At 39.5% G+C, this 26,551-nt stretch overlaps 1 long non-coding RNA gene across 1 annotated transcript in view; it reads left to right on the top strand.

The window, feature by feature from the left end:
• Positions 1–10,011: 10,011 nt before the first annotated feature.
• The window catches only part of LOC125183394 (uncharacterized), a 134,873-nt gene continuing 118,333 nt past the window's right edge, over positions 10,012–26,551 (top strand). The window contains exon 1 of the long non-coding RNA XR_007165326.2: positions 10,012–10,202. This is a non-coding gene — a long non-coding RNA (uncharacterized lncRNA). The remainder of the gene's footprint in view (positions 10,203–26,551) is intronic.

Below are 26,551 nucleotides of genomic sequence, written 5' to 3'. Positions count from 1 at the left end.
AAGGTAATTATACCTGGTTGTGTTGGCTTCCGTGGAAATTTGCCTGCAGCAGAACTTATCTCTGTGGCTTCATGACAGCCTGTATCACGGAGCAAACACTTCAGGAGATAATGTCCTGTGAATTCTGAATGAAAAGTAAGAAATCTGTGGCTCGGAGTCTGCCAAAACAACAAAATTACTGTTTCATGGACACCAATCAAACAAGAGCTCCTAAAGCGCTGAATTAGTTGCTGGTGTGATCAGAGATTTGACAGACAAATGCTGACAGTTTCGTTTTATTTAAATAAGGAGCTGGAGAAGGTCTCAGCACCTGCTACTGAGAGTGTGGCCTCTTAGCAGAAGCGTATCTGGAAACTGTGAACTTGCCCATCGAATTGAATAAAGGAAACCAGCAAAGGTATGAACTTGAGGCTAAAAATCCAATGTGGTTTTATCTAAATTGCCCATCAGCAAAAAGATTTTCTAACATCAGTGTTGTAATTTTCCTGAAATAGAGATTAGCTTCTTGTTCAGGAGTGACCTCTGTGAGAGGGATACAACAAAACCACAGAAGAATAGCACACCTCTGGAAAGGATGAAGCTCATTTTTCACTTCAACAGTAGCTGCAGTCAATCTTTGCAGCAAACAATCTTCAGAAAATGTCCTACATTGCCTGTCACTGTGAAACATTTTTTTTTTTCCCTTTCAAACAGCACAAGCTTCAGAAAATATCTAGGCATAAACAGTTCACATTTGTTTTGATTTTGCTGACTTCAAATGCCTTTCATCTGGCTTTTGCATTTTGAGAGTTTCAGTAAACTTAAATGAAAATTTATGAAATAAAATTGAGGGTAAAATAGGGTGGAATATCTTCACAAAAAGTTAGGGAAAGAACTACTGAGTGTAGTCAAAATGGCCTGAAGAGCAGCAGCATGCAGAAATAGAAGAGAGAAGAAGGAAAAGCTATAGGAATAAGAGACTGGAGGAGGGTTGTGTTGGACTGGGTGACTCTTTCAAGAATCAGCTCTATCTGCCACATCCTTGGCAGATGGAAGTCCAGTCCAGTATCAAAGTCCACCAGAGCAGAAGTCCAGATCCTTCTGGACATCTAGAGCTCATCCTCTTCACCTGTAGGTTTTCTTGTCCTCTATATCTCCTTCCTGCAACATCAGTTCCTTACTCCTTGTTTTGTCCTCATAGGATATAACCTCTCTATGACTACTTTTACATATTTTAGGATGGCCTTTCATGTCCTCTGATTTTCAGTCTTTCTTAAAAGGTTCTGTTTTCTAGATCTCTCTTCATTCCCTGTGCTCTCGTTTGGTTATCCCGGTCTGGGGAAAGAGGCCTCTGTCTCTCCTGGCCACCATCTTGCCTGAGCTCCACCTACTCCAGGTCTCCACAGCATGCTGTGCTCTGGGATATTTAGAGCCTGTGCTAAAACTCGCGGTATTTTGCTGTGACTGATGGACCAAAGACAGGCAGAACAACATCTATAAACGGAGATATTTTTGACTGATGGATATTTCTGAAAAGATCAGATGAGCTTCTGCCCACACAGAATCTTCTTCAGGCCCCACTTTATAGTTACTGCTTCATACAGCAACATTTATCTTCCATGCTCGGGTGGATCTGCAGTAGCCGTGATTATCTAAGGACATAATTGTCCTTATGAGACCAGGGAGGACTTGTGCTTAAATGCTTATCTAATTCTTCCATTACTTGGTCCAATAAATGACATTCCCTTTGTTTGTAATCCTTGTCCTGCCTGAGAAGTTAGAGCTTTTGTGCCCTGTTGTGACATCATTTTGGATATGGTAGAATAACTTTCTGATTTAGTGGAGCTTTTGTAATCCCAGGAGAAGTTAAAATATATTTTCCTCTAGAGACAAATATTTGCTATGTGGAATGAGATTCATGTGCTTGTAAAGAAAAAGCTAAGAAAGTAATTTTCATCTGTTTTTAACTGAAACATTCCAAACTCTCCAGGGTTACATAAGAGTAAATACAATCCATATAAGAACATAAAATTTGTCTTGATCAAGAGGTGAATTTTCACTCTCTGTAAACCTGAACATCACTTTAATCTGTGCAGAGAATAAAAGAGAATTGTTGCAAGCTGTGCTTCAGCTTTAGTATTCCAACATTAGCAGATAAAGCTTAACGTAATATTTTCATTAGAATAAAGATCTGTTCTTGACAAATACTGTCACCAGACTGTTCTGGGACAGAGCAAGGTTTTTCTTCATTAATTATAGTTCTGCTTAGTTGTCTTACTAATGTCAAAGTCTTGGTCCACAAGATGGCACCTCAGTGAGGAGCTTGGGCTGAAGATGAGGGATGAAACAGCACGGCAAACTGTATGCCTCTGCTTTCAAACACACAGCCTAGGGAAAAAGCTCACCGTGGGCATTTCTGGGCAGCCGCAGTGTGCTCCTACTAAACACATCTTCATTTGTCACACCTGTGATTCAAGACGTTTCAGCTAACAGTCTGCTGTGGGTGTTGTTGCATGAGATGTGGTTTTCTGCTGATACCGTGAGCAGGAGCCCTGGTGGAAGGGCCCACAGGTAATACCAGAGAAGAAAGGGGTGGGGGCAGGAGGGAGGGGAAGAAGGGTAAGGTCCCCTTCTTGCATCAGTGCTGGGCTCTCCTGCTAAATTCAGGCAGCAGTTTCATGAAGGCTATCATATAGTCAGCAGCAGAGGAGTGTCTAGCTAAGTTTATCAAGTCTGATGGGGATGTTTGTCATGGATGTTTGCACCTTAACATTGCAAGCAGAAATACTCCAGAAGATACCATGTGGTCCTGCCTTAATCACATCCCATTTGATCTCCCTTTTTAGAAACCTGCGTTAATTGATAAATGAAATTATGATGTAAAGCTCTACACAAGTAAAGTGACTGCAGCTTAGTTTATCTGTCTTCACAAGGATGTAAGTACAATGCATTTTTTGGCTTGATTTCCCTTACAGACTGATGTATGCTGAGGTGTGCACCTTGGTAAACATTCTTCTGTTAGAAAAATTGCAAATAATATAAAAGAAAAATCTATCTCTGAGTCAAAAATTAGCTGAAAAGTTTGGTGTGGTATAGCATCATTTGTCATCTTTGGCACTGTTTGGATGGATTTTCACCATGTTAATTAAAACTCTTTGAAAAAAAAACGAGGCTATCTGAAAAAGCTGTGAGAGTCACAGCTCTCAGCTAAAATTTCTCCTCCACAGACTTTGGTGTCCTGATTTCTGTTAATGAGTGGAAGAAAGAATTCTTGGAAAACATTCATGTGTTAAAAAGAGTTGAAGCAGTTCTGAGGTAGTTTATGGGTAATATTTCTTGCAGTTTTCTTTTAATTCAGATTTTATGGAAATCCCTTTTGCCTTTCAGGATGTTTCAGTATAAAAAAATGGTAAATAAATTAAAGTGTACATGGGTGTGCATTTGGGGACAAATGGGACTTTTAAACTCCAAATTCCGTTATGGTAGCCAAACCTTTGGTCTATCTGCTTTGTTACCATAATTTTACAGCTGTTTATAGGGACCTAGACAGCAAACAGGTATCAATAGATCCAGATGAAGTCAAGTGTACATGACCCGTGTGGTGGAAGTTTGTACTGAGTGCACCATCATCATGTGCCAGCTCATTGGCAGTAATGACCTGGAAAGACCATGAGGAACCCACAGTGGATGAATTGGCTAAACAACTCCAGCAGTACGAAGAAAGTCTCTCCTCTTTCTTACAGGCCTGCATCTCGGCTGTGGAGAAATTTTCTGAAGAGATCCACCAACTTAAAGAGAATTTATCCTCCTCCCCACCTGTACAAACCAGTGTCTCAGCTATCAGGGATAAGTGTCCTCCTGTGCAAGGAAGACAATATAGTGGGTACGCACCCCGTGCCACCCTGTGGTTTTACCTACGTGACCATGGAGAGGACAGGAGAAAACGGAATGGAAAATCTACCTCGACACTAGAAGCACGGGTATGTGAGTTGCAAGGAAAAACAATTGGGAAAAAGGGGTTCTCTGAGAAACTTGCTGCTCCAGCTTCCAGTGGGCAGTCCTCTGTCCCCGGGTCTGTCCCCAGGTCTGTCTTCCCCAAGCTGCGTCTCGAACACGGATACCAGAACACGTGGTTACATCAGCTTGTTTGTATTTGCGACAGCAAATGCCCTGGGTTCCCATCCTCGGTATCTGATTGCATCAAGTCCCACCCTTCCCCAGGCAGCCTGGTCTTGCCATGCTGGACAGTCCTTGCTAACTGGAGTGGTTTATTTCTGATTTTTGTGCTAATGTGTTAGACATGGAAATTCAACTGCATCCTTATGAGTAATTAGTTTTCCTTTGTCATGAAACCTAAATTATCATCAGGTGGAAAGTCGTCTGTGAAAGTACCTGTAGGATTCCTAGGGTAGCTACTGTCCTAAGCAGCAGTTCCAGTGGTAGCAGCACACAGCAGTGGTAAATTGCTGAACATTTTAATGAGGGAGTTTATAGGTGTTCCAGGTTTATGCATTTCACTACAACATAATACACCCACACACTTTTATAGGAAAGAACATCCCGAGAAGGAGGCTTTCTGTCATGGCATGTGAATAGAGATAGAGATACTATTCAGTAATATGTCTCAAAGGCATCCCAACAATTTCTAAGTATCCAGCATTATATGGTAATACCAAAGCTTAGAAGAAATGATGTAAGGATTGGCAAATCTCCAGAAGTGCTTGTTACTGGAAAATCATCATCGAACAGCAATATTATTTCCAAGGGATCTGTAAAGACTGGTGCTGGGTCTGTTAGAAATCGGTGCTTTTTATGAATGACAAGGAAAGGAAATGACAAACTAGATATCACTTATTCTTTTTAGATGAAGCTTTTCTAGCATCTCTCTCTAGAAACAGGAATGTTCTTCATTACTTGATGTCTTCAAGTTTTTCTGGAGAAGTATTAGCCAAACACAAGCTAGTGGGTTCATTTGAAGGATGCTGCTGTGGCCTATTCTAAACAGAATCAAAGAAACCTGAAGTTGAGAAACAACTGCTCAGTCTAATCCCCATATGAGTCCTTTTGGCCTCAGTTCTCTTTGAACCTGATCCAGATGAATAGCTGGGTGTATTTAAGCAAAGGCTGTTGGTAGCTGTGTCTCAGCTAATTGCAGTGTCACTGTGGGGCAGCAGGTGATGCCATCACAAGGACAACAGAGCAGGAGGCAGAAGTCCACAAAAGATAAGCTTCTGTGATATTTATGTAGAAGAAAATAATTAGAAATTATCCCACTCACCAAACAGTGGGTGGTAGTAAGAATGGGAAATGGGATTTTCAGCTCAGTTTGAAAAGGAGACAATAGCTCAAGTTAGTGTCCAACCTGGTCAGTCTAGACCTGTTGGATATTAGTGGCCAGTTCCAAAGAGCCAAAACCAGTTTAAGCCATCCACGGAACTTGTCTTCTACAACTATAAGAAGGAGAGAAAGCAACACAAGGAACATGAGAGCTGGGAATAAGCAACTAGGCAAATTAAGCAATTTGGTTTATTGGAACAAGAGTATACGGTATAATTAAGCAGTTACTGCCATTTCTATCATTTTGCTGTTTCTAGCTTGTAGAACTTGTAAAGGGCCTTGACCTTCCTTTCCAGGCTGCATTTGAAGTGGCTACTTGTATGCGGGGAGGCAGTCTGAATTGGCAGGCACATGTAAAGAAGCTCTTCTAAGTCCTTCAGTCCTACGGTTCTATAATTATTCAGCATCCATCTGTCCTGAATTCTTCACGGTATCTGAGCAGCAACACTTTCAATGTCTCTTCTCTGTCTAATTCAACTTTCTGTCCTCCCAAGGCTTTTAAATCTCTCATATAAAACAGCAACTGGTTTTAACTGCCATGGTATACAGCCAGTATTTGTATAATTTATTTTGGCTAGAAAACAGAGCCTTAACTGAATTAACAAGTACTGTAAGCACTAGGTGGTTAACGTTCTTCTGAGAGGTATCATTTTATATTAAGAATTCTCTGATTTGTGGTTTGAATGGCAGATGTCTTTGGAAGTGCCTGAAATAGCAGTTACCTGGTAGATAACACTGCTGTTGGAGGTTTGTAGCCCTACAGCTTCTCAGAACCAGGAAGGCAGTAGGCGTCTGTTCCCTGCCGTGGTCAAGGCATAACCAGGTAGAACGCTCACAGAGACTTAATTGTATGATAAATCCAAAGAGTTTTGCGAAGTGCTACTTAAAAGAGGTTATTTCTCATGTAAATCAGTTTGTTCTCTGTACCAAGGACTGTATTATAAACCATTTATATAAAGTCTTTCCTATTGAAAGAAGTCTGCAATTAACATAAATTTCTTTGCAAATAAATTCATTTCAAGAGCTTTTGTGGCTCTTAATTATAAATAGCTTTATATTTCTTATGGAAAGGAAGGAGTTATAACTTTCTTCTCTCCTTTTCTTTCTGTTATAGCTTATTTCTGTTATGCCTAAACCAGTTCTGAATATCACCCTGTTTTTCCATTCATTGCCTTGATTCAGCCAGATATGGCACTAAGGTGGCAAGAATAATATAGTTATGAACGGGATGATAATATGGCGGCAAAACTGGGGAAAAACACCTCGACAATTAGTGTAGGATCAGCTGAGTTTTGAGTATATTGATTCTGGAATAAAAAAGCAAATTTATTATTCTACATAGAACAACACGTTTTGCTTGAAGCCAAGCAGAAGATCTTGATTTGGGAGCATTTGTAACAAAGCTAAGGAAACAGAAGTCTAGAATTGCAAAATAGGGAACAAGTGGTGATTTCCTACCTTGGATCACCTATGTTAACACTTAGCACTTGTGAGTAAGATGGCTGCCATCAGTCTCTCCCTCACCTTCTCTTCTCCTTTCAAAGGAAATACATTAAAATCAAACATCTGGGACATGTTTAAATGTCCCAAATGCGCCCTCACCTCCCTCACCAACCACAATTTTAAGTGAATAAATGTGCAAAAAAAGTGACTAAATTGGCAAACAATGCATTCGTAACTGGGACTTAATTACCTTTCAAACCTAATGGTTGATGGTGAACGGTGTGAAATATCCAAGACAGAGGGCAACATGCAGGTATCAAAGGGCACTCTTGTAAATGCTCTGCTTTTTGAAGGGCCCCTGTTTAACTTACTTCACACTTTTAGTATGGAAATGTCAGGGCTAGAGATACTGCCGCTTTCTTCTCACTCACTAGGTAACTCATGTCTTTTCCCATTTAAATCTCCATCATCATTCATCTGCCAGGTATGAACCTGCAGGCGAACGCCCCAACATTCTACAATACTGGTACAGTAGGACCTTTTGTGTCATTAAATGTATTTCAAAATCAGGGGAAAGGGTGTCTAAAGAACGTTAGGAATAGGAATATTAAAGTTAGAAAAACAATGCCAGCTATACTTATGACTGTGCTGCTTTATTCAGGGTCAGCCTAGGCACATTCTCTGAGATACTTATAGACTGTAGGCACCACCTGATGCAGATTAAACTCAAAACACAGCTGTGTTTCTTCAGACCAAAAGCTCTCTGACCTGTACTGTGCCCAGTGCAAGGGAAAAACTTGCAATAACTTTACAGGTGCTTCTTGCTTCCATCAGTGTTGTCTTTTCCAGAAGAGTGTGGTGATCTCTCTTCTGGCTCCATCGGGCAGCAGCGAGGGCTGGGGAACAGAGGAAGTCCCAGGGCTGGTGGGGCAGAGCCCATCCCACAGTAAGGCCTGGGAGGAGGCTTGAGAGGGGTTGGTCAGGGCCATATTAGAGCCCCCAGGCCTTGGGCAGACTCTTCATTTAAGCAAGGGTGAAAAAGAAACAATCCAAAACTATTTTACCAAATAAATGGGAAAAGAACCAGGCTTTAGTATTCCAGAAAATGGTGAAACACACAGGTGGAAATGGTTCACACTTCCTTATTTCATCTGATCCTGACTTCCTTTGAGAAGTCTCTGTACAGTTATGAGACTGAGCTTTCACTCTGTCTGAAAACAATTTAACTGAGTACAACGTCTGTATGCATCTCTTCCTGCAAGAAAAAAAAGCTGAGTTTTTTTTTTTTTTAAAGGGTTCTAGGAAATATCCCACTTTCATTTAGTGCTTCTTTCTTTGGCTTCAGACACCACTCTGAGATTTTGATATTAGGATTGCCTGTCTTTGTTATGTGTTTATCTGAAAGACATGTAATGGATCGTAATGCTTTACAAAATGGTATCTGTTCTTGAAAGGGCTGAGGTGGGTCAGTGATGCTTGCAGAGACTGCCAAATTATAAGAGGACTGCATTGAAACATCCTCTCTCTCTCTACCTCTCCCTAAAGAAACTGCAAGACCAAAATCAAAACTTCTTGATTTTTTGCCCTTCTTTTTAATACACAGAGACACAGAGGGAGGAAAAAGAAGTCCTAAAGGGAGTTTGATTTTGAAAGTTCCACCTGGAATAGGGCAAACTATTTTTCTAGGGAAAATGTCTTTCCAAATTATGAAATCGTTCATCTATTTGTTATTTACTACCATTACATATCAGTAATTAGTAATTGTCTCTGACAAGTGGCTTTTATTACCAGTGAAGTAAATTAAAAAAAAAACAAACAGATTTGCAGTTAGTGTGAGTTGATTCAAGAACTTCTCACCTCTGGGGATCAGCCTTCAGATTTTGATTGAATTAGATGCCGAAAGAGAATGCTTCAGTCTCTACACTGCCACTTCTCAGGATGTCAATTGTGACCAGATATCTGCTTCCAGAGGTAATGAGATTGGGAGAGGGGAGTTGAGTTAACATCTGGATACACTGAAAGACAGGAAGGCAAACTGCCAGCAAGCCAGTCCAGACAACTCCAGAGATGCCTCAAACTGCTGAAATTTTCTGAACATGAAAATTAATCACTATTTAACTTTTTTCTTTGTAAGTTCTTTCTCTATATATTTGCCTGAAAACTTAGTTTGTCTTTTGGATTAAAAATGTTTTTAAAAATATTTTCATCAGAAGGAATAATTGCGTAAGATAATAGAGCATAAGAAATGTTGGTGCCTGATTAAGAAGTAACAAAATCCTAGTTGTTTTCTTCAGCAGTCAAAGTAAACTGTAGTAAAAAGATCCAGCATTTGCAAGGCAGTGTATATAGATCTGTGCGTATCTTTTGATGTCTAAAAAATGTTTCCTTGATGGTACAACTAGAGCACCTAGTCAGGGGCTACTTGTGAAATACACATTGTATTTCTGCCAATTCCAGCCTAAAGAAACGGAAGCTGTTCCACTGGCTTGGAAATTGGTTGTGGTAAAAAATGCAGGTAGCAGTGGAAAAATAATATAATTTGCTTATAAAGTTGTATTTATAGAGCATACAAATGAGTGAGCACACCTTGTTCCGTACAGGATAGAAGTGGAGAGCATGCTATGACAGAAAAACCTGTAACATCAAGCACACTGCGCTCCTGTCTCATAAGCTCTGCTGGAATATTGGCAATCGATGTCAACAGAAATTTTCTACTTGAAGTCACCAATTTGTTGAAAAGTAAATATTTAACCCAAATGTGTTGCTGTTTAAGAATTTGTTTGGCAAAGAAAAATGGAGGGGATGAAAGTCTCTTGGTAGATATAATTTTCTCAATGGAAAAAAGTCTTTCAAATAATTTATTCAATAAAATGCTGGATCAAAATAGGAGCAAGACTTTTTTTTTTTTCTTTTCCAAATAACCAGCATAATTGCCTTAAAATGCAGGTTATTTAGAGAGTAAGATGGGGCTTTTTGTTGCACATCTTACAGTGGAAGTTCATATAAAAGTTGAAAAAGTCTCTTTCACCCTATAAACCCCTGATTTTCCCCACAAATTTCTGGAGGCAAATAAAGAATTCCAGAATGCAGAGAATGAGCTAGGCTCTGATAATCCTTAGGTACCGTCAGCAGAATTAGTAAATAATAAGGTAATTTGATAAAAGGTGTTCCTGCAGGTGTAATTTGATGCCCAGAATTTGTTCAGGTGTTGGTGGTGATGTCTGATCTGAGAGAGAGTGATGACAGCTGAAGCCAGAAACTAGATAGGTTTTCTGGGGTTGGAGAGAAGGGGCATTTGGTGTGGAAACATGTTAGTAGTGTCTGCTATGTGTGATAGGGAGTGGAAACAAAAGACTTTAAGGAGCAGCTACACTGCTAAGGACAAGTTTGGGGCTCTGCTGAAGGCATTGAATGAATCAGTATGATTTCCAGTCCCATGGGAGGTAAGAATTGGGTGCTTGTCATCATGTATGTTATTGCTGCTATGATGATTATTTTCTTCTTTGCATCTCTTATTCAATCTTCTTTTTCTCAAGAGGTTGATATTTTTCCTCATACCCAGGATTGTCATCTGGAAGATGTTTCTGCTGTTTGTCTGGGAGGTTACTGAAGTGACTTGTGATGTAGGCTTTATCTTCTGTGGTGCAGAGAGAGAAAAATGTCAAAGATTTTTCAGGTTCTCTGATCTTTATTTAGCCTGCATTTTATAAAACTTTTATTTCATTTTGAAGAGTATTTTGCTTACATAAGAAATTAAGTGAGAAGTTCTAAAGAACAGTTATTTCTACAACAGATGTAAAGATCTAATGCCTTTCCTAGCCTGTTGGGCTGCATATTCAGTGCCATGAAAGCGATTACTTGATCAAGAATTCCATGAAATTTGCGTGTTGATCTCTGGGCTTTCATGAGAGCAACGTGTTGGATTTTGTCAATACTTCAAGTCAAATTTTAAATAAAAAGTGTAGGTAAATGTTATAATACTGTTCCTCCACAAAATGATGTGAATTTAATTGAATATTAAGCAGGCTTCTTTCCCCCCCCCCCCCCCCTCACTTAATTGTAACTGAAAACCTATTATGTGGTCACTCCAAATAAAATTCAGGCATGTTGTATTTAATGTGAAAAAATGTAATGTTTCTGCAACCTTGCTCTCAAGCTGTACAGTTGTTTTGCCCACTCATAGGGTTTAGTCCAGATAACTGCAATGTTTCTATGTTATATTTTCAATGTGTTTTTTTTTCACCAGAGAACTTAAATAATTAATTCTGTATTATTCAAAATTTGTAACTCATGTCTAGAAAGGCAAAACTCAAGTTATTCAGGCTTCAGGTGACTACCAAAAAGTATGTTTCAAACTTCTGTCTTGCTTTTCTCTAGACCACAATGAAGAAGACAGCTATGGAAACTTAGACCTGAATTTAACTCTGGCGACCAAAGCTTTGAGAATATAGGCTATGTATTACCAAATCTTTGTCATTTTGAGATCTCTGATAAATAGAATCAGAAGGTATTAGGTCCTTTTTCCTATATATTTGTCACCGCTTAATTCTTTAACTTAAACAACTAGTTCTATAACTGAGGTAATCACTATGTATTGTTAATCCTATAAAACAGACCAAGTGCTTCGCTGTTTGTATTTCTTTTGGTGTACTGCACAGATACTTGCTTTCAGCTGTAGTACTGCTGCTAAGGTAAAAGTGTCAAGAAATCATAGAGAACCTTTTCTTTAGCTTGTTGAGTCCATGTTCCTAAGAGCTCAAATGCAGAAGCTAAAACTGCAATGTTTCTATGATTTAATAGCTGGGGAGAACTTTATGAGCGAATAATCTTGCTAGGATATTTAATAAAATATGCAGAAATGTTAGCTCAATTCTTTACAAAGCCAGACTGGATTCTCCTTATGCCAGAAGGGAAAAACAAAGTAATGGCTATAAACTGGCACATCCAATTTCAGAAATACTGAAATATACAACTAATTTAACAACAAGCTATTGATATGCAGGCAGATGCAGTGTTTGGTGTGCAAGTAGAAATCTATAAAGGAAATCTTCACTGATGTTCATTTTGTTCTTACAAAGTACTCTCCATCTGGAAGATTCAGTATTTGTTAAACCCTAGTAAGCCAAAACATCCTGTTGTTGTTGTGCTGGAGATAAATGCATCTGTAAAGATCAGGAACTAAAATTTTTTTCCTAGCCTGCTTCAGCAACAGCAAATTAAATGTAAATTTCCAGTCTGGGTTGTCTGCCTTCTGCCTGAAAGTGAAAGAAGTGCCCCCAATGGCCCCTAATGCCCCCAAAGGAATAGGGGTAACGTAGTATAGAATTTAGGAGCTTCTTAAAGATAAAAGTTAGTTTTGCTATTTCCTCACCACTGTGAGAATTACAGAACATTAGAAAGTAAAAACGATCCAGGAAGAAGTAGTGGAAATAAGTTTTCAATTCTGAATTGGGCTACCTTTTTATATTTTTGTGTTTGTGACTAGTACTGAAGACTGGGGTGGAGATGGTTTTGGACCCTATACCTGAGAATCTGATGACTAAGATGACGAATTTGAAGGTTTCTGAAGCCTTTGAAAGGTGTTTGATGAAGGCCCCTACTAGCTTATCAGTGTTATGCAGCTTTGGTGACAAATGTGCTGAGAAGCAAAGATGATGTAGTTTTTGACAGAGTGCTACTAACATGAAAATGGTGAGAGTCACCATATTTTTGCCACAGACCTGGCTGAACAAGCATAACTGAAACAGGCAACACTGAAAAAGATGAGCTTTTTAATAACCAGAAAGACCTTTGTTCTTGAATGTGGGATGGCTTTTGCCTTCCTGTGACACCTGCAGGCTCAGTCTTCAGAGTTGTTCTTGCCAGTCAGTACCAAAGGCAGTGCTGGACAAGCTACGTTTTGTACAGGTAGATGCATCTTTTGGTTAAAGAGGTTCTGGCACAAAATCAGCTAGCTGGCTGTCATCTAGTGTGCTCTGAAGTATGGGTTACCTGTGGAGAATTACTTTCCATCTTGGCAAAAATTGCCTGAGGTGGGAGTATGGCATTCTCTTGAGCCTCAGTACTGATGCAGTGAATATAGTTTGGTGTCCCTTCAGTACTGTGGCTTGGGAAATTTCATTTAACCTCTTTGCTTTGATTGGCAACATATCTTCTAATAGCTGTTTTGGGAGTTGGGGGTGGGTGGGAAGGAGGACAGTAGTAGTCCCCTAAGGGGTGTCACAGGCCACTGCTCCCTCAGGGACACCCTTGCTTTTGGCCTGGCTGCCGCTCGGTGTGCAGTGGCCCTTGTTCTCTGGAAGGTCTGGGCTGGCAGGATCATGCTGAGGCCCTTCCCCTCCCTGAGGGCTGCCCTTGGAGGGAAGGGGTGAGCCTCGTGGTTCAGACAAGAAGCAATGTATGTGTGTTTTACCATCAGAGTTGCACACAGTGTTTTTCCCCTCCTTGGCTGCTGTATCGAACTGGTGTCCTCATGAAGCCCCTAGAATTGCTGTACATGGTAAATTTGACTGGCTTTCAGAGCTAACATGTAAAGGGAAGCTGATGGGAAAAGAAAGAGCTCAATCTCCAGCAAACTGATACAAGCAAGAAAAGGAGTCTAAGTATGCTTGCTTCTAAGTGTTAATACAACATAGATGGCCTGAACTGAGGAAGAAATTTCTTCTCTTCCTTATTTAAAGACACCAGGCACCTTTGGGCTAGACAGAGCAGCTGTGTTGTGCCAAAGCTGAGAAGACATTTCCAGATTTATATCTTCTCACACCTATGTCTCACAGAATGTGAATTTCAGAACGTGGCGTCAGGGACATCCCAGGTCTGTGAGGAGAGGGCAGTGGCTGGCAAGGCTGCCCCATGTTACATAGGTGGACCAAACATGGCTGAGTGCTGGGCCTGCCTACCTCAAAGGTGACCTTGAGGTTTGTTGAAGATGCCTGTGGTAAGTTGGAGCAGACAAATTACTCCATGTGATTGCTAGTATAATGAAAGGCTTAGAACAAGAAAATGTGGGAGTGCACTTGAAACGAATGCTTTGCTCTGGGGAGAAATGTGCTTTGAACAGTTGTATGAAGTGTAAATGACTTGGGGAATTGGAGGATCCATAGGTGACTTGGAGTGTGGTTTTCTGTTGAGATTTCTGTCAAACCTGTTAATTTTGTAATTCTTTTGACTCTTGCTGCAAGCAACCTGAGATGGAAATAACAACAGTTTTCCATGAAATGTGATGTTCTCAAATATCAAGTTGTTAGTTGAAACACACGATTTGCATGAAAGGTATAATTCCTCTGCCACTTCTCTCATAAAAGTGTCATAGGAATTTAATTGCAAAAGTATTAGCAGCTAAGAGCTGGAATCAAAAATCTTGGGGGTGCAGCAGAGGGGGAAGGACGATTCTGTCTGTAGGCCATTTACACTCAATATATAGCACCTTCTGTCTGCAGGTCTGGTTTCTGTCATATGAGTCCTGCTAAAACAAAATTAGCTGTTTCTATTTGATCTCTGAACTTCATTACACTGTTTCCACCATGATGACTGTGGATGGTACTTTTAGCAGCATGAAGTGTCTGAGCTCTTAAGTGGTACAAAAAGACAGAAATGCAGCCAAAAGATGTAGCATGTTTTCTGAAATCCCTCCTGTGGAGGACACAGCTGGATCTGACAGTTTTTTTTTCTTGCAGGTGGTTCCTATCTATGTATGTGCAAAAGACTTAATTTTTTTCTCTAGATCTGTCCTAGCTTTTTCATCAAATATAGTAAAAATTGTTTGATATAAGCTTACATTTATTCATTATACCAGTTTCAGACAGAATCAAACGTCTGAAAATTCTGAGGTAGACAGTAACTGACCCAACTTTACCTACACCCTCTGAAGTTGCTGGTAGCCAAAGAGGATGTGTGTGGTTAACATTTTGCTTTGGGTGTAGCTGTGTTGCTGGTTTGGTTAAAGCTGTGTGGCAATGTTGTGAGACAGGCAAAACTAGATGCTTGAGATTCTCAAGTTTGTGCTTTGCATCCAAGAAGACCCATTGTCTTGCTTAAGTACTGCTTGCAAGCTCTCAGTACAAAGTTGTGGGATGAGTCTTCAGTGGTTATAGTGGAGATCGATAGGATCTCAGTGTTAAGGAGTAATTGAGTGTAAATGCAAAGTGGAGTGATGGCATTGTGGGAATTGGTACAACTATGAAGCTTATTGTACAGAGGTCTGTTTCCATGGATTAAGGGAGAAGAGTGGTAGAAATGCCCTTGGATGTTGCTTAAGGAGACCAGCACTTAAAAGAAGGAAATGCAATGTTTCTTCTTGAGTACTGATTACCATAGTATGGTGGTAGAGTACTAAACATCACTTAACAGCCTTAATTTGCAGTTAATAAAGCTGTTTATTTCAACTTTCTGTGGGGTCGCGAGTGCTTTTAAATGGAAAACCTTGTGCACATGTAAGAAAATACATCCTGTAAATCATTGCTGTATATGAGATTAAAATGCAACCGACAGTGTTGTGATTCTTAAATATCCTGCCTTGTTCAGGCACACTCCTGCTGGACTGTCAGTTTAAAAGAAGTTGCTGACACCACTTCTATTCTGTGTTCTGATTAAAAAAAAAAAAGTCTTATGATTGTTACACTGAACTGTAACTGAAGCTGTCTTGACTATGCCTTGGCAGCAGTCCTGAGTGCTGCCTGTTCATTCCCAAGGGCAGGAGAATTTTTATATGCAGGCACAAAGCATTTTAAGATCAGCTGTAATTCAGGAGATGGATGTCTGCTCTGTATAAACATCATTTTGATTCTCTGAAGTGTTAATGGATGGCTTAAGTTTTTTCTTTTAAAATACCCGTGGAACCTGGTGGTTTGACAACTGAAGGTAGCTGTGGTTTAGCTTTAGTCTGGGGGATGCAGCTGAGCAAATGAAGATTAGCAAAGACACTAATTGTGCATCTTTAGATGTTGGTGTACTTGCAGCTGTCAGGTGATTGAGTGCAGCTGCTGTTGGAGAGCAGGGTGGGAGGAAAAGAGCAGATGGATACCTTCACTACCTGGCTCATTCTTCCTTGTGTATAAAGGTGCTCCTCCTTGCTTTCCTTCTCACCTATTTCCCTTCAAAACTCTCTCTTTCCACCTGATATCCCATAAAAACACATGCTGAAGCCACCATATTTTCCCCAAATAGAATTCTTTCTGGCTAGTTCTGTTTAAACAGTTGACATGGGTATGGGAAATAACACTTAATGAAAAATCTCTCAGGGAAATCAAACAGATCAGGTAAGGAAACACTTCCTAAACTCTTCCTATTTTAAAACAATAACAACAAAAAATCTAGAGAAGTCATTGGTCGACAAATAGCAAACCATGGAATGACACTATTGGAAAATGGTTGCAAGCCAGTTTTAAAACTGTAATTTGCATTTGGGTAACAACAAGCAAGCTACTTTTTCAAAGAGATAAAAAGGACAGGTGTGTAATCACTTCACAATGGAAAAATAAAGCTAGTTCATAGTGATTGGGTGAAGTCTTTAATAGTCTCTAATTTGAATGTTGTGAATAATTAAGGCTTAGAAGTTCAGCCAAACAATGAAATTGATTATTCAGGATTTAGTATATGTACAGGCATTATCCAAATGGGTTGATATCAACAGTATAGCTATGAGCCAAGTTTTTTGTCCATTTTTAATATAAATATGGAATTAGCTGCTTCTATTTTCCACGTGATAAGGGAATTCCGTCTATAAATGTATGCAGTCGAATCCTTTCTCTCACCTTGCTCCAAAAGAACACGTGATGTTCTCTTTCTTTCCTCAAGATCAAGCATATTGCTCAATACCAGTTTGGAAACGAAATATGCAAAATTTCAGGTGACAGAAATATACTGATTTTTGTATTGCATGTCCATGACAAGACAGCCGTGTTACTGGGTCTCACTGACTATTTCACTAAACTTCTCGAAGAGTTATGTCCTTAGCATTTTACATGATTCAATTAGCTCAGTCACTCTCATTTCTTGAGAAAATGATGCTCTAATTCCTTTGTTTTTCCTTGAAGTTTTACGAGTAATTTAACATCTTGTAAAGATTAATGCCTCAGAAATGTCATTTTGTTCCATGGTCAAATCCAATAACTGTTTTCATTTTGCAGCAAGAATAAATTAGTGAATTTTAATGCAGTAATCTGTCTTCCTAGATACAAATTTGCCTTTGAATACTTTCATTTTAAGCTGAAAGATTTTAACACTAGTAAATATTACTGTTGAAGGAAAACAAATTCAATCATAATTTCACTGGCTACAGTGCTACATTAAGCAAGTTACAAGAGGTAGTTGATTTGACTGTTCTATTAACTCTGAAATATTTCAGTGCAGGCCCCAATGGACTTTGAAACTGAATAGGTCTTGCCAGTCCGGCACTCTTGGAGGCTCTTAATTCTCAGTTTTTTTTTAGTGCAACTTTTCATAATGCAATAATCATTTTCCTTTTTATTTTTATTTTCAGAGAAGTCTAAGATACTGAGATGAATAAAACTCATCCATGGACTGGCTTTAGCTATCTCAGGCAGAAATCATTCAAATGATATTCACAGTATTTAAATAATTGTGGTGGCTATTTTAGGCAATAACTTCAGATGCTCCGAAGTATTTTTGTCATTAATCCATGGAAAAAATATAATTCTTAAATGTACATTTGTGTATAAAATGCTTGCCCCTTATGATAATATTTTAAAAATATATATTATTGCTTCAATTAGAGACCTGAACAATTTCTGAAAACCTTCAGTTTTTGTCACTCTAAAAGGATTAAAACCAACATAGAGAAGCAGATGTTGCCTAGGTAACTGCAGTGTTCACAGATCTGAATCTAAATATTTGACCTTGCTGTTGCCACCCATTTATTTATATTTCTAATTGACTTTTTAAATTAGTGTTTATCTTATTTTTTTAAAATGTTACAGTTAGCCTGATCTATCTGGCAATGTCCTCTTGTGTTTCCAAAAAAAAAAAAAATATCTGCAAGACCGCTGGTGGGAGAAGTAGAGGTATCATTGCTTTAACTTCCTGGATATCACATACTAATGTATGCTTATATTACACATGGCTTTGCTGGGGTTTGTTAGTGAGACATTTAAGCAAGTGCTCTTATATTATTACTGAACACAATCTAATTAAGCTTAGGAAATGGAGATAGCATTGGTTACACTTCCTCTTGGGGTGAGTTTGCTCTGATCCATATCAGAAACCCCCTCTTGACTCTGCAAATTAGTATTGTGTAAGAGCAAGTGCTATCTCAAGCACTAGCACTGTTGGCAACATTGCTAGAGGAAAAAAACTCAACTAAACTCAAAGTGTCAACTATGTGCTGTACTGGGAGCTAGAAGAAGGCTGAGTGGCTGGGAATAGACAGGCAGCAAAGATCTGAAACAGCAAGGCTGAAATGCCTCAAATAAGACAAAACACTTAACGCAGTTGCAGGGGCTTAGCTGGCCACCTTGTTTCTCCTGGTTGCATCTTGTCAGTATCTGCTGGTCCTCTGCCACATCAGGAAAGGTGGTGTATGTGCGTTGGCCTGTTGAAGATCAGGAATACGAAGCAAGGGAAGCCAGCCTTGCTAAAGAGGGCTGGGTGCTCCAGTCTGGTACCTCTGCACAGGCACAACACGTGGCTGGATCTGGGAGGCGTGGGAAGAGCTCTGCTTGTGCCACTGCTAAGGTCTTGTTTACTTAAACTATTTCAGCAGAACTCCTATCTCCTCAGCAAAAATCTCGCATTTACAGCAAGTAAACAAACATGCGTGGGGGGGAGTTTCACTGGAGGTGAAAGTATATAGTAACAGCCTGCCATAGAGGGTGTATGTGTTTTTTTAATACCAATCAAGCGTTCAAGTTTTATAATTTGAATATATGTCATCAGAAGCTGTTTTATTTGTGCTTGAAATGTTTGTTTTTATAATGCATGTTTCCTGGATATTGCTGATTAAAATCCACTATTTCTTCTGTGTGATTCCTTTGATTACGTCCTGTAAATTGCTTATTTAGAACCCCTCACCTCTGCTTTGTCACTAAAGAGCTTCCATCACCTGTATTATACCCAGGTATGTCATAACTAATTCAGAGGAAAATATACATCTATCGTCTGCTGCGTGTATCTCCATTGAGTATGAGATTTTGGTGGCTACAAAATGGTAGGGGATTCACCAAAAATTGCTCTATAATACCCCCTGAAAACCTTCTTGTTAAACGCCTGTCATTTAAAACTAAAATCTCAAAAGTGACAGATCAGTTTTCATTATGTGTGTTCCTGGTCTGCAGATCAAGCAAGAAATTTAGTTTTTCCCTTGTGCCCTCTTCATCCTAAGTATTGTTACGCTCCCTGATAAATTTAATGTAAGCAATACTGCTAAACCATACTTCATTTAATATAATGTAAAATGAAACTTACCAGCTTCTACTCAGTATATACTATCTCAAATTATTGAACACTCCAAGTTATGATTTTTCATAACTGCTCAAATTAAAAAAAAATCTGGGAGTATGACTACGTGGTAACCAGTTTTGCACAAGAATAGCTTACAAAATTATTTGTCTAATGTTAATCATCACTGACCTTCAACTGGGTGTTGTCTTGGAAGGCTTTTTTTTGTAAACCAAGTGCAATTTTAGTCTTATTATAAGTGAGGAAACAAGATCCTTCATTTTTCCTCCATGCCGTAATTAGCTCCAGTCCTGTATCCTCAGGGACTTTTGCTGAAGATTTCCTGTATGTCAGGAGAAAGTAATGAGGTGGTAAAAAGCAAGAGAAGTGAATGGTAGGGACTGTCCAACTAGGTAAAATCATGAACTCATGGCACCTAGCAGTGACCAGAGCTTGCTTCCTTGGCTGTCCCTCTTCCCTGTATCATGCTCTGATATTATTTCAGGCATTCTTAAACCTGGGACCTCGCTTGGTATGCATAAGGAAGTGCTTCTTTGCCTGCTTGTTGCAAGCATGAGCTGTAGTCTTACAAGCCTTTGGGCTCTAGAGATCTCATACTGGGGAACTCTTCAGAGATATTCACCTCTGCTTCTTAGGGAGGGCACTTCACATAATTGTATAATGTATTATGTTGCCTCATGTGCCAATTAAGTGACTTACTACTGCAAATCTGGATTTTAGCCCTGTTGAGTAAATGTATCTTCCCTCAGCCAAGTAATATCTATTTATGATGTGATGGTTCAATTTTCTCTTGGTTCAGAATTTCTGTTGTCTTCTCCAGTTTATACCCAGTCTGTGCTGTATTGCACGTTCTTCACAATCCTAGGTTTCATCAGTCTGAAACTAACTTTATGATTGATTGCTTCATGGTCATGAGAAAGGATAGGAATGCTAATACCAGTGAGGAGAGAGTTATTTATTGGTATATCATGATTCTTGTTGACATAAATAAAAGTTGGTTGAACAGCAATTGCTTCAAGCGTAATAATAGCCTTGTGTAAGAAAGGCAAACGCAGTGGGCAAAACAGGGTTCTGGGCCTTGGAGATCTGGCTAGGAGCATCACAAATGCTTTTGTGTGCTCTCCTTGCAGCAAGTAGTTATTTTGTTATACCCTTCCCCAAGTTCTCTCACAAGCCATTTGCCATTCCCACTATGTAAATGGTGAGTTATTACTACTTTATGTAAACTTCGTGGCATTATGCTGTGAAACTTAAATAGCAAATGAAACAACTTGTACTATGGTAAGATGGAACCCTGAGGGCCTTGTCTTTTTTTTTCCTGTAATGATTTGTGCCTTTGTCATACAAAAACATTATTGCTGTTCACTTTGCTCTGCAAGACCCCCAAGCTGAAAAATTAACACTGCAAATATAGTTCTGACTCAAACGGTAGCCTGTGGTTTCGTGTCCTTTTTGAGGAGGCTGATAGGTTTGTATGGTTCTTGCTGAGCTTTGTTTCAACTCTTCTGAGAAAGAAATGAACAGAGAAATCTAAAAATATTCTAGTTAAACCTCCAGTCCCTCAGAGTAATTCTGTCCACTGCAATGCTCCCCTTGATGTTCTCTCTCTCATGCTGCTAATGCACCTCTAAGAGACTGTTGTGATATGGTACTGTTGACACCAGAATATGATGCTCAGCATGCAGAAATTTCTGTTTTGCCCCTTTGTCAATATTTTTCATTCTTAACCTTAGCAGAAATTTTCACCTCCTCTGCTCCATTTTTGTGTAGGAGATAATAGCACGAAGAGCCAACTTGCATAATGAATACCCTCATGTGAATATTTTATTGGTTTTTAGCTTATTCTAAAGTACTTTTTGAAGGAGCTCTGACTCAAGTCATTAAAAACACCACAACAGAAAAACTTCCATGTTTGTACATATCTGTAGCAGCATTAAAAATAAGTTGTTGTCTGGTATCTATTTTTAATAAGTTATAAAGTATCAGTTGCAGAGAGACCTTCTAAGGAGTTTGTCATATTGCTGTTCCAGACTCCTTTTCTCTTTAGCTCCCTCCTACAGATTTCATTATTTTAAATTTCAAATCCTTGCAATCAGTGTTAACTCTTTGATATGACTCTCACTTCATGGGAGAAAAACAGACTACAGGCAGTATAGAAAACTGGAAACTGACTGCAAAATGACTCAGTGGAAGAATACTATTGATGATGAGTAAAATCCTAGTGCCAAAACTTGCATACCTAAGTAGTCACTCTGAGATAATAGGAAGCTATTATGAATTTCTTTTTCTGGTGTAGACAGATCCAGAGCCGGCTGGCTCTGTCTGGTTGAATGGTGATGTAGACAGATATGAGCCAGTGTTTTAAAAATAAGAAAAACCTTTCTGGTGCAATGGTCAGACTTCTAGCTCCTTAACTCTGCTCTGAAATTAAGGAGGAGGATGTATTTGTGCATGCTGCTTGTGGGGTGGAGAACAATATTTCTACTGAAGGTGAAATGGATAAACTTGGATAAACTCCAAGCATGAGAGTGAGATGGTAGGGCAAAGTTTCTTACTAACTGTTCTAGTTCTGGAGATAGTTTGAAAGAATATTCGTCACTTGGTAGATGGGAAATTTAAACATGAAAAAGAATACATTCAACCAATGTACATCCATACAGAATAAGCAATTTTGTATATCTCAGCAGTTTGCCTTCAAATGAAGAGTTTGCTAATTCTATTTACCATATCTATCTGTCTCCCTTCAGCAAATTCAGTCTTTGTAAAAGTTCTGGAAGGTGTAGATAGTCATACTATTGTCATTCTTGGAGGAGTGCTGAAAGGAAGGGGCAAAAAAAAAGTGGCCGTTTCACCTCTAACTTTTAAGTACTAGAGGCATGACTCAAGGGGTGATGGCTTGGAAGAAGACTCCTTTATACCTATCATCTAATTTTAAATATATATATTTAATATAAAATATCCAAATTGGCTAGCTTTTGCTTTTTATCGCGTTCCACAATGTTCCCCATCTCACTGGAATTGTCTGTGATTAAAAGCGCAGTGGAGTAGCTGTGTTTATGCAGGGTGTAATAAAGCTGGCTATGAAACCTGTGTCTGCAACTTGAGTTGTAGTTGTGAAGACCTGCGTAATCACCACAGAACATCTTTTGCTAGCCTCCATTAAGTGTTGATGAGATCTGCTCAGTTTAGGCCAGACTGTTGTGAAAGTGATGCAGAAATGAACTGAAAATGTAAACTGTGTCTTCATACCTAATACCTTATTATTGTCCCTTACTAATACTCCAAAACATATTCTAGTTGTGGGCACTTCTCACTTTTACCTCTGCTAGCTATTTCTGTCTTCTGTTTTCATCAGTTTTCTTGTCTACATGAATGAAAACAATCTGTCTTATTGTTTCATTTCTGTGCCAGCCGTAGCTCTCATATTAAAACTTTTCCTTAGCTTTCTCAGTTGTTGGTTCAGACTTCCTCCTGTCTATGTTTCCTGTCCTTCCTCTGTCTTGGTGGAGTTGCTCTAGCCCTATTGCTCTTACAGTACATGAGACAAAACAAGCTGCCATTAGTTTTCCAGTTTCAGTATTGTTAGTTCCCTCTTGCTGTTCTTGGGTAGCTCTGAGCTACAGGTTATCTGCTTGGATGGTTATTCTTATGTTTCCTTGGAAATAATATTTGAAAATTCAGAAAAATATGCCAAAATTAATCATACCACCTTCTCATCCTTTTTTTCCTTAAAGCAGGCCTGGAAATGCATTATTTCACAGAATCACAGAATCGTCTAGGTTGGAAGAGACCTCCAAGATCATCTAGTCCAACCTCTGTCCTAACACTAACAAGACCTCCACTAAACCATATCACTAAGGGCTACATCTAAACGTCTTTTAAAGACCTCCAGGGATAGTGACTCAACCACCTCCCTGGGCAGTCCATTCCAATGCCTAACAACCCTTTCGGTAAAGAAGTTCTTCCTAACATCCAACCTAAACCTCCCCTGGCGCAACTTTAGCCCATTCCCCCTTGTCCTGTCACCAGGCACGTGGGAGAACAGACCAACCCCCACCTCTCTACAACCTCCTTTAAGGTACCTATAGAGAGCGATGAGGTCTCCCCTGAGCCTCCTCTTCTCCAGGCTAAACAGCCCCAGCTCCCTCAGCCACTCCTCATAAGACTTGTTCTCCAGACCCCTCACCAGCTTCGTTGCCCTTCTCTGGACTCTCTCGAGCACCTCCATGTCCTTCCTGTAGCGAGGGGCCCAAAACTGAACACAGTACTCGAGGTATGGCCTCACTAGAGCTGAGTACAGGGGGACAATCACTTCCCTAGACCTGCTGGCCACACTGCTTCTTATACAGGCCAGGATGCTGTTGGCCTTCTTGGCCACCTGAGCACACTGCTGGCTCATATTCAGCCGACTATCAACCAATACTCCCAGGTCCTTCTCTGCGAGGCAGCTTTCCAACCACTCATCTCCCAGCCTGTAGCGCTGCTTGGGGTTGTTACGCCCCAGGTGCAGGACCCGGCACTTGGCCTTGTTGAACTTCATACAGTTGGCCTCAGCCCATTGGTCCAGCCTATCCAGATCCTCCTGCAGAGCCTTCCTGCCCTCGAGCATATTGACACACGCACCTAACTTGGTGTCATCTGCAAACTTACTTTCGGGAGGCAGTAAGATGAAAATGATTTCTGCTTGAATCACTTACTACTTTCTCCTGGTTTTCGTTGGCTGTGAAAGTTAATAGCCCAGTAACTAGAGAATTCCCTGATGAAGAAACTACTTAATACGGGTCTCGACACCTGAAACTATGAGCCTTACCTTAAAACTCTTTTTCCCTGCAATCCACGTAACTAGGTGTTTTTGGCCCCTGAAGTTATTGGCACTGAAGAAACTATGGGCAGGGTTGTGGCTGCTGTTGTAGGCTCCTTTCGGGGTACTTGGTGTCTTGATGTTCTTCAAAGCCTTTCTCCCTGTTGTTGTCTGCCTGCCACCCCGAGACCTTCATGAGTAGAGGGTAGTGTCATTTATAATCACTGGGGTATAAGCAACTGGGCCTGCAATCAGGATATTGACTACTGACTGCAGTGCATCTTCTACAGGTGTCAGCTGTTTTGAGCCATGCTGAGTCAGTCAATGCAAGCATGGGCTGCTGTTGCTGGCAGCAGGGAAGGCATCTCTGAGCTGCTTCTCAATCTCTTCTGCCACAGAACTGGCAGTGGAAAAAGCTGTGGAGCTTGACGATGCATAGGAAAAACCTGCAGCTTTATGTGCACATTTGTAATCTGTTGTCTCCCAAAATAGTTTTAAAATGGTTATTAACCTGCTGGTAATATCTATTCTGACATGGACATCTTTTTAAGCTGTTTTTGCCTTTAACTGATAAATTCTTGAAGCAATTGATGCTGAAATAAAATGACATATTTGCCACCTCAAATATCTTATTGTCAGACTACTATAATCATCTGGAAAGTGTCAGGATGCACTCTCTGATTAGTTAAATTTGTATGGCTCAATGTTTTAGCAAAGAAAGTTGTTACTTTAGGAGGAAATGGAAAACGCACTTAGGATTTTCATTGTCTTTAACATGAGATGAGAGTTTAATGCTCAAGAGCTGGGAGGTGGACAAAGATCAAGTAATGCTTGTCATTGTCTTGACAAATATTCCTTGCTAAACATTTCTCTGCTTCTTATCTGGGGATTTGAAGACAAATACAGAATATTTGTGTTGCTGAAAATAACCAGTAAAATACAATACATTTGCACAGCTGAGCTGAACAAATGGCTCAGCAATTGTATCGCCTTCCAACCATGCAGAAAAAACTGCTTGGGAAACATATTGGGGAAAATGAGTCAAATCTATAAAAAGAGTTTGAAAAAATAGGACAATAGCCTACAGCATTCTTCTGAGTCTTGACTGGCTGATGCCCGGAAAGCTTAGTTCTCAGCAGTGGTGCATTTTTCACTTTTGCATGTGAAAAGTAATATACCTGCTTGGCACTCTTTTTCTTTCTTGTCTTTTCTTATTTTTTTAGTAGCAAAATAGCTCTACAGTAGTGCCTACTGATGTCAATGAAAAGACTGACTTAAATGGGGCTGAATGCAGCCTTTACACTTCCTGTTTTTGAGGGGAAAGGCATCTCATGTCTATAGCGGTTTGTGGTTCACAGCATGAAAATATGAAAAAGGCTTCCATCAAGACAAAAGAATTTTAAGGAACAGCTTTGGCTCAAACACCGTAACGTTTAAAATAGACATTATCAATAACACTTTGAAAAACATCTGCTTCTTTGTAATCTGCCATGATATTGTATAGCTTAATTTACAGTTCTAGACAGGTGCTGTTTTAAACACTTTAAGTTTTAAACACTTTCCAAGGCAACCGGTCCATGCCATTTTCCAGTGTGACAAACTGGAAAATGGCTTGCAAGCTTACATAAAGTTACATGGAGTAATCTGAAAAATACTTCATAAATGGAAAAACAGACTGAACTGTTTTAAGTTCAGAATCAACCTTTTCATTCATAAAGTACTAAAAAAGAAATGACATTTCACCCGTTTATAATAAGCTTCACACTTATTCAAGGAAAGAATCATAAATGATGATGCATTATCTATTCATGGAGCAGAAGAAGGAATGATCTGGGGAAATTAATTAGTAATCGAAGTTAACCTGTGTTGCCTAATCTTGATGAATTTATTCCAAGTTGTTTTCTGCTCTGTTGGGATTTTTGCTAAGGACAGAGGACTATATTACCAGCAAATATCACTTGCTATTATGCTTGGATATCCAGATGAGTCTGGACTTGCACTGTTCCATACAGCTCACAGGAAAATTATTCTTTTTCTGATTTAAACATACTAATTCTACACTGTCGCTCTGTATAATTAATAGGTAACATCAAACCCTATTATATAGAGCCATTACAGAGTTGCTTCTCTATTTTCAGATGCTGCTGGGTATTTGAAACACACTTCCTTACATTTTTGATTGTGAAGAAATAGGCTTTTTGTAGCTGTCGTCTTTGAGGACTTTTACGTGGACATAGATCTTTGGCATTTTAAGGATACATAAATGAATATATTAAAAACAATAACAGCAACAAAATCCAACCCAACTTAAAAACAAAAACCACCAAAACCACCACCAACAAGAAAAAAAAATACAATCAAACCTAACAGCAAAATGGTGGACTCTAAAGTCTTGAGTAGAGTTTGTGCACACTAGTAAGATACTCCTTGGAGAATCTATTTTATTAAAAGCAGGAGAGGCAAACTTCTTAACATTAGGCTTTGTAAATCTTATCTTTTAATTTTTTTCTGTGGTTCTGAGAGTAGCTTATTACGTGAGTTGTAAGGCTCACAGCAAGAGCAACTGGGTGAAATTCT

This window comes from Anser cygnoides, chromosome 7, assembly GCF_040182565.1.
Source record: "Anser cygnoides isolate HZ-2024a breed goose chromosome 7, Taihu_goose_T2T_genome, whole genome shotgun sequence".
NCBI lineage: Eukaryota > Metazoa > Chordata > Aves > Anseriformes > Anatidae > Anser > Anser cygnoides.
This window is presented reverse-complemented; position numbering and strand designations above follow the sequence as displayed.